Raw genomic sequence first — 8,567 nt, forward strand, 5'->3', positions numbered from 1 at the left:
TTTGTATAGAACATTGACAGCAGGGTTTCTAATAAGTGTGGCACTAGAACTTTTGCAAAAAAAAGAAAAAAATATTAGGTAGGAAGTTTTAATTGCAATAGAAAAGACATTAATTGAAATGCTTTTCAAATTTTTAACAAGAACACTTTTTGCTCCCTCTAAACAGTCTTTTTTGTCTTCTAACAGCAAAACACTGAGGATGAATCACAAAATAATTACTTAAATAAAAAAAAAAAAAAAATTCATCATAATTAACCAAACCACAAGTATACAGAGAAAGAATCCAAAAGGTCCAATATTGTGTTTTGATTAAACTATAATTCATAATCGGGAAGGCACTTTTGTATTTACACTTTACAGTCACAAATCATAGGCATTTAAATACAAGACCCTCACTTTAGTGCACATTTTATGGACAGTATTTTCTCTAACATTATAATACATGGGTATTGAGGTAAGAATGAATGCAACACAGTTATACAACCAAAGGACCAATAAGTTTCCTTTCAGAATGTACATAAAAACCAATGGGGGAACAAGAAAATGCTCCTGCAGACATTATCTCCTTAATAATGGGCAAATTATAGGGTTACCCTCTCTTTCCCTCTGTGAAAGTTGTTTTCTTTGCTTCACTATTTTCATTTTAAGTAGATTTAATTAATGCTAAAGAAAAATAGTAAATGTATTTCCATCACATACAAGTTATAAACTCAGGTACACTTTTTTTTTTTTTGTGGATAAAATATCTGATCACTTGATAGCAGAAATTCTCAAAAGAACAAAGCTGTGCTCACATCGACACATTCCATTCTATGACCGAGACTTTGGCGGAATGACTTCATCTCCACCAAACTTCATGCTAAAATATTTTATTCCAAAAAATATGCTCCTTAGATTTTGAAAATGCAGTTTATATGATAAATGCCTTTCGCCCAAAGCTCATAAGTTTCAGGGTGTGCATATGTAGGCATCTGTGTTTGTGTGTCTACATAAAGCCTCGTATGATTTCAACTGTCAACCAATAAGAAAGACAGCTTTGATTTGTATTCATTTTCTGTCACAACCATATAATCTGATTAATTTCATGACAAACCAATGCATTGAAAACTCCTCAAATAAAATGTCTTTACTGAGATGATACCAATTTATCATTAAAAAAGGATGTAAAAACAACAGCTGGTAAACAAATAAGCAGCTAAGTGTGTCAAAGATAAACTTTGTTACATTTGTTGAGACTATTTTATGGACTTTAGATGACAACAAAATAGATATGGAATATTACCAGCCTAAGAGGTTCTCTTTTAATGCTACATTATCACACGTAGGTCCATCAGCCATATTGAGTTTCCAATTTATTTTTAAATATGCCTGCCTTCATTGGCTGAGGGGTTTGTTATTTGGTGGTTGGAAATTGATGGTTGTGTTGGAGTAACTGCAGTTGTTGTAGCTTTGTTTTCTACCCTGAAGGACGAGGAGTTGAGAGGACTCCTCTTGAGGACTTTATTGGCCAGCAGGTTGCATGTCTTCCTGTACTGGTGACGCAGCAGTGAGTAGACAAAAGGGTCACTTGCTGCTTTGCTGTAGGCCAGACATTTGGAGAAGATACCCCAGTGAGGATTTATGGGCGCTGGGGAGAAGAGCTCTACAATTCTACAGCAAATAAAGAAGAAATGGAAAAAAAGTCACATAAAGTCATGTGTAAGTATTCATACCCTTTGACCTCTTTGCAATTGGTCATTTCATAAACACATTCCTGAGACCACTGAAAAATAAGTACTTGTGAGGTTTAGGGAAAAGATGAGTAGGTGTTCTTTGATAAAAACTTTTGTACTTGGGAATACATTTGTAATTAACCACTATAGTCCCTGTAACCCCCTAAATAAAATTCCTAATTCAAAGTTTAATCAGCATAAATTAACTGGTTTATGAAGGACTCAGAAGTTTATTACAGATCATCATTGGGCAAGCATCATGAAGACTAGGAAAAAAGCCATGTATGTTTATACCTAGGTTAGGTTATAAAGCTATAGCCCAAACTTAAAATATCGCTAAGAAAAATGTCCAATCCCTCATTTGAAAAAAGACGGACCTTGTCACATTTCTAATTTTGCTAAGGTTGGCAAAGAAAAGAAGCAGCTAAAAGACCCATATTAACTGGGGGAGACCTTCAGTAAACAACAACTCAAGTGGAAAAATCTATAAAACAAGGCAACTGTTGGGCATGAACTAAGGGTAAAAAAGTTACAAATTCCATTGCATCTTTCCATAAACATGTAGAGGATACAGCAAACAAAACAGACAAAGGGTTTCTATTCTGCAAAAATCAAACTTTACCATACATGAAAAATGTATGTATGATTTTGTTGAAAGGATGGACAGATTTGTTTTGTAAAAAATATACCAACTAAAGGCACGTATCACCAACTTTCTGTTTCACAACAAAACCTTATTAAAGTAAAGTTTGAGGTCGCAACATGGTAGAGTGTAGGAAGGTTTAAGGGTATAAACACTTTTGCAACACATGCTACAGTTTGAGAGGCGAATTACTGAAGAAGAAACAGACAAGAAGAACTGCAAGAAGTGTACTGCATTATTGCTTCACCTTGATAGTTCACAACATGTTTTACCTTGAGTCATTGATGATCAAAATCAGATTTTTTCAGTCAACGCAATTAGAAATGGTCAACCCCACTGCTTCACTGTTTATAAACGGGCCTAATGACAAGCAGTAGTAATTATCATCATTTTTCTTATCTACTATGAAGTGTGACATAATGAAGATGAGGTAGCAGATGCTTCAGATGTCACTGGTTGACAAAGGCAGCAGTGAAACTAATTACTCAATTGACTATAACTCAAGCAGCAGCCAGGAAATGTACCTTCTTTTAGCTTATTTCTCTGAAAAAGGAACTTTTTAAATTTTATTTATAGATTCTCTCTAATCATGTTCGCTGGAGATGTATTTTAAATTCTGTGCTTCAAAAGAAAATTCATATGAATCCTAGTTCTAAGAGCATTTGTATTCAATAAACACCTTGCAAACATATTTTTAGAGTCACATTATCAACCCCCGTATACAGAGCATTATGGATCTCAGCTCACCTTGTAATGACATAAGGCATGAAACAGACCACAAATGTGCCAATATATGTGCTGATCTTCTTGGTGGCTCTCTGCCTTCTTCGCCTCTGCTCCTCCAGGCATTTCTGACGAACACTGCCAAGGCAACACAGGTACTGTCACCACTCCACAAGCAATGATTAAAGACATGCAGACAGGATGGAGGAATTTTAAGGAGAAAGAAAAATATGTAGGTAGGACACGAACAAAGAGGATCTCTTTACTCTGCATGTGACATTTTCAGTCAACTGATATGCAACATGTTATGGAGGACTAGAAATTTCTTAAAAACAGCAGTTTCAATTTTAACATCAAAATAAAGGGCTGGTTATACTCCCCGCAGCAGTGTGTGGCAGTGAGCTTGACACACACATTTTTGATTTATGCTCAATTTTGAGAGATGTCTGCGCTTTACGCTGTGGGTCTAGATACAGCTGAGGCGGTGAGGAAGTGGGGGCGGGTTTGTCCGACAACGGAGAGACATGAGGGCGAAAAAGAGCAGGGATCCAGGTGGAAAAAGGGTAAGGGTCCCAGCGTTCTTGCGCACCAAAACAAGCCGGCCTCCTGTCTGCGGTACTGTCTGCGGTCACCTACAATTTGGGAGAGGTGCAGCAGAATGTCTGCGGAGGGGGCGGGGACGTCTTTTTGTTCACTGCAACACCTACGCAGAGGACCTAGTTTCGAAGTATAAATCAGCCTTAATACAACTGAAAATCTAATTCAAAAGGTATTTTCTAATTGTACACTTTAAATTGAATCATCAACGAAGATTTTAAGTTTCATTTATAAGTCCATTAGAATATACTGCAGTTTGAGAGTGTATTTATTATTATGAAAGTGATTATAACATTTAAAAAGCTAATTCCTTATTCCATTTTAATTTTCTTTTTTATCTTGTAATTTAATTTTGAAATTATTTTTGCAATTTTGTTGTCCTTTACTTGACCTGCCCCATGACCTTTCTGGTGCCTAAGCACACTGAAAGCAAGTTAAACCAATTACAGTTGCTCCTCAGATGTAACAAGCTCTCTCATTGGTTAGACTGCCATACTTGGTTCACAAAATGAAATTAGATTTCTAATTGTGCAAGGTACAAGGTAACTTTATCGATACACTTAGGTAGACTGTTTTTCTTTTTCATTGACTCTCCTGGTTGTTCATATCCTGTGAGTCAAAAAAGGAAAACACAGAATTTTAATTACTGGCACATTTTCCCTAAAGAAACTTTACAGTTATGGGCTTTACACTCAGCTGTAACTATAATTTGATTAAAGCTACAGTGTGTAATTTTCAGCGACATCTAACGTCCAGACTGCAGACCGCAGCAACATGAACATCTTCCCCCCCACCGCTTCTCCCCCCCAACAGTACGGCGAGCGTTACGGGACAAAATGTCTTCCACGACGTCCGCATCACCTACCTTCTCAAGTGATGAGGTTTGTTTACATAGATGATTTTAATACTGCCATCTATTGTTCAGTACCGTCTCAGTTCATCTCTCTCAACTTGCCGTAGTTACTTTCGAGCATAATGGGCGATCTAGCAATCGCTAGTTTGTTGGCTCTGCGCTGCTGTAGCGCAAAGATGTCTGCCTCCAATGCTGCGAGACCCGCTCCTATGTAATTATATATAACGAATTCTAAGGCAACGCAAATATTAAGGTTAAGAGGCTGAGCTCGTAGATGATGATAAATAACATAGTTATGTATAATATATTACATTTCTGACTGTACAGTATATACCTGTAATTATTACACACTGTAGCTTTAATTATGAATCAAAATTTATCGTGAACACATACACATTTTATCTCTAGATTTTAATATATTTCTATCAGTTTATATTGTATATTCTGTTCTGCAATTCAAATGGACTCTACAGCATATGATTTATTAACCTGCACACAAACTGAAATGCAGACTTACATTATGACCTGAATCCACCAGCTTTGGTAGATGTGGCTGACAGATATGATTTAATTAAAATTTATATTGGGTGATTTGGATATATGGCAGTGTGGGTCGCAAAGTTATAATTTCTTATTTTACCAATTTCTTCTAAATTAAATGACTTTTTTCTTTTTTGACATTATTTTAAATGGACATGGCTGTCCTTTGCTGTCTTGTTACTTTAGTTCAAAATCTTGCCTTTGTAAACTAAGCTAGATCTGTAAAAACACATAAAGAGAATTTTCCAAGCATTTAAACAACAAGTCAAACTACTGCACAGATTATACATTTGTTTTGGAAAGAGTAAAAGTGTAAAACACAAAAAAAAACGTTGATATTGCACCTCAAACAGCCCAAAGATGTTTAAAAGAGATCAACTTTCCATGTCTCTTTTTTGTTAGTCGGATGGATGGACGGACGGACGGACGGACGGACGGACGGACAGACAGACAGACAGACAGACAGACAGACAGACAGACAGACAGATAGATAGATAGATAGATAGACAGATAGTTTTATCCGTGTCATGATTGCTTACCTTGGGTGAATATCCACCAGCAGCACCAGTGTCTGCATCGTGATCACGTCGATGCGCTTGCAGTGAGACCTTGCAACTTTCAACACTTTCAGATAAGTTACACACATGACGATCAGAGTGAGGAGGAAGGTGAGACAATGAAAAGCCAAAGTAAAAACGATGAACTGCTTCCCAGCTGCTCTCGCTCGGATGCTGCACAGGGTGCATGATGCGTAAAGGTGGCTGTAACCGAGCCAGGAGCGGCAGATGGCTACAGTGGAGAAGCACAGAGAGTGCATCCAGGTGTATCCCAGCACTATCACCGCATCGCGGTGGCGTATCCGCGAGTGGTAGCTTAGAGGGAACACCACCGCCACCCATCTATCGATGCTGAGTGCTGCCATGCTGAGCATTGAGTTCGTGGTGAGGAAAGTGTCAAGGAAAGCCACGATCTGACAGAAGCCGCTTCCTCCGAGGTGCCCAGAAGTGAAGATCCCCACCAGAGTTAGAGGCATGTTGGATACGCTCTGCAACAGGTTGCAGAACGTCAAGTTCAGAATAAAGAGGCCGGGCACCTGTTTGCGGATCTCCGGGTTGTAAAGAAAGCAGATCAACACGACGACGTTGAAGAGCAGCGAGACGAAGATAATCCCCAAAATCAGCAAAGAAATCAGAATGTTCGCCGCATCCATGGTGCCTCCGCATGAATATCCAGACTTGGAAAGAGCGCATCCACAAACCCTCACAAGTCACGACGGTTTGGAGTCCAAATCATGCTTACCGTCCCCAAGACCTAAATGTCTCTAGCAGATCACTTTCAGACCTATTAACTTTCTGTTATATTATATTTGTTTTCCATGAAAGGGGTCAGACTTGAGGGTTTTTCATCCTCATGGACTGCGGTGGTTTCCTCCCATAACATCACTTTAAAATCACATTTAATGTCTGCGTTGCGTAATTGCGCATAATGATAGTCAAATTGGAAACGGAGGAGTAATCAGGCATAGCTTTCAGCTTGTCTGACTGAATCCTTTATAGGTTCCCTGCAGTCCTGATGTGTATCACACTGCGGGAGCACCCAGACTCAAAACAAAGCTTTCTGGAGTAAAAATAGAAAATACGACGCACGGTGACGTACTGGTAGGATGAGGTCATACGCGTCACGATGAACTTTGCTCTGCTGCATACGCACAGAAGTTTTATTTTTTTTTAATTGAAGAATTAAGATAGTGATTAACTGTTTGAGAAATTAGACTGAACAAAACTAAGTCACGTCATTTGAATCAGAATTAAAGCAAAACAGCAGGATGTACGAAAAGGAAACATTTCTTTTGAGAGCATTGCTGCTATAAAATTCAAAATGAATAGTTTAGAATTGCAGAAATTAATTTAACATATATTGCGATGAGGAAAATGGAAAGTCTAGGGAATTTAGGCCTATAGCTTCAGTGAAAAATATTTCACCTAGATTCAACAGAGCTCACACATTGTATTAATGTGCATCCCATTACTGACAAGAAATGAAGAATTACCTGTAATTGAGTTTATAAGGTACAGAGTTTGAAGGATTTTTAATTAATTCCACTAAAAGACCTTTCTCATTTCTGCCCTTTCTAGCTGGCAAAGGAACAGAAGGTGAACCTACATTTTACTTTCTTTAATGCAGCATTAATTTTCCGCTGTGCTCTCCTGACCAGGATGAAGTCAATCTTCATTTGCTTACAGACTATGAGTTAATGAGGTGAGGGGCTGCAGCCACACAAGGGTATACTAACGGTTCTCTCAAAGTCTCCCGGTACACCTGTTATATTATTTTCTTCTTTCTCACATTGCGTTGCATTTTAAAGATATTTTTTATATAGATGTTATTTGAACTGTTGTTTTTCAAGAAGTAGCATTTGTACCAAGTGGTGTACTATTAGCAGTTGTTTAATCTAATACAACAAATATGAAAGTATTATACTGCTCAAAAATAATAAGGAGAACATGTAAACAACACAATATAACTTCAATCAAATAAAAATTCAGTGAAATCAAACTGTCCACTTAGGAAGTTACATTGATTGATAATCTCATATGCTGCAGTGCAAATGGAATAGAAAAGATGGGGAAATGATTGGCAATTAGCAAGACACAATCAATAAAGGACTAGTTCTGCAGGTGGGTGGCACAGACCACTTATGCATTCTAGCTGATGTTTTTGACACTTTTGAATGTTGGTGGTGCTTTCACACTCGTGGTAGCATGATGCGGACTCTACAACCCACACAGGTGGCTGAGGTAGTGTAGCTTATCCAGTATGGCACATCAATGTGAGCTGTGGCAGGAAGGTTTGCTGTGCCTGTCAGCGAAGGCTAGAGGAGCTACCAAGAGGCAGGTCAGTACACCAGTAGACATGGAGGGCCATAGGATGTCAAGAAACAAGCAGCAGGACTGCTACTTCTGCCTTTGTGCTATACGGAAAAGCAGGAGCACTGCCAGTTTCCTGCAAGATAAACTCCAGCAGGCCACAAATGTGCATGTGTCTGCACAAACAGTTAGCAACTGACTCCATGAGGATAGTATGAGGGCTGATGTCCCTAGATGGGGGTTGTGCTCACAGCCCAACAGCACTTCACAGATGAAAGCAGGTTCACACTGAGCACATGAGACAGATGAGACAGAATCTGAAGACACTGTGGAGAGATAAGCTTCCTGCAATATTCTTCAGCAGGGGTTCAGTAATGGTGTGGGGTGTAATTTCTTTGGGAGGCTGCACAGCCCTCTCTGTGCACAGCAGAGGTAGCATGACTTTTAGACAAAGAAAACAGCAGTTATTTTACATGTAGAAAATGAACAGTTGTTGTTGGCACAAAAAGTAGCATAGCTTTATGCTGAGCTAAAATAGGGTAACCTGTTAGCTACTGAGCTAAGCTAGCCAGAGTGCTACCAGGCTCTCCCCTTTATACCATGGTTTTGCAGTTACTTTGTTCACCATAAAC

General features: G+C 38.6%; 1 pseudogene; it reads right to left on the reverse strand.

Moving 5' to 3' along the window:
• Window positions 1–892: 892 nt before the first annotated feature.
• On the reverse strand, window positions 893–6,350 carry LOC107091349 (annotated as a pseudogene).
• Window positions 6,351–8,567: the final 2,217 nt, after the last annotated feature.

This window comes from Cyprinodon variegatus, unplaced genomic scaffold (assembly GCF_000732505.1).
Source record: "Cyprinodon variegatus isolate N-32 unplaced genomic scaffold, C_variegatus-1.0 Scaffold333, whole genome shotgun sequence".
In the NCBI taxonomy this organism is placed as follows: Eukaryota; Metazoa; Chordata; class Actinopteri; order Cyprinodontiformes; family Cyprinodontidae; genus Cyprinodon; species Cyprinodon variegatus.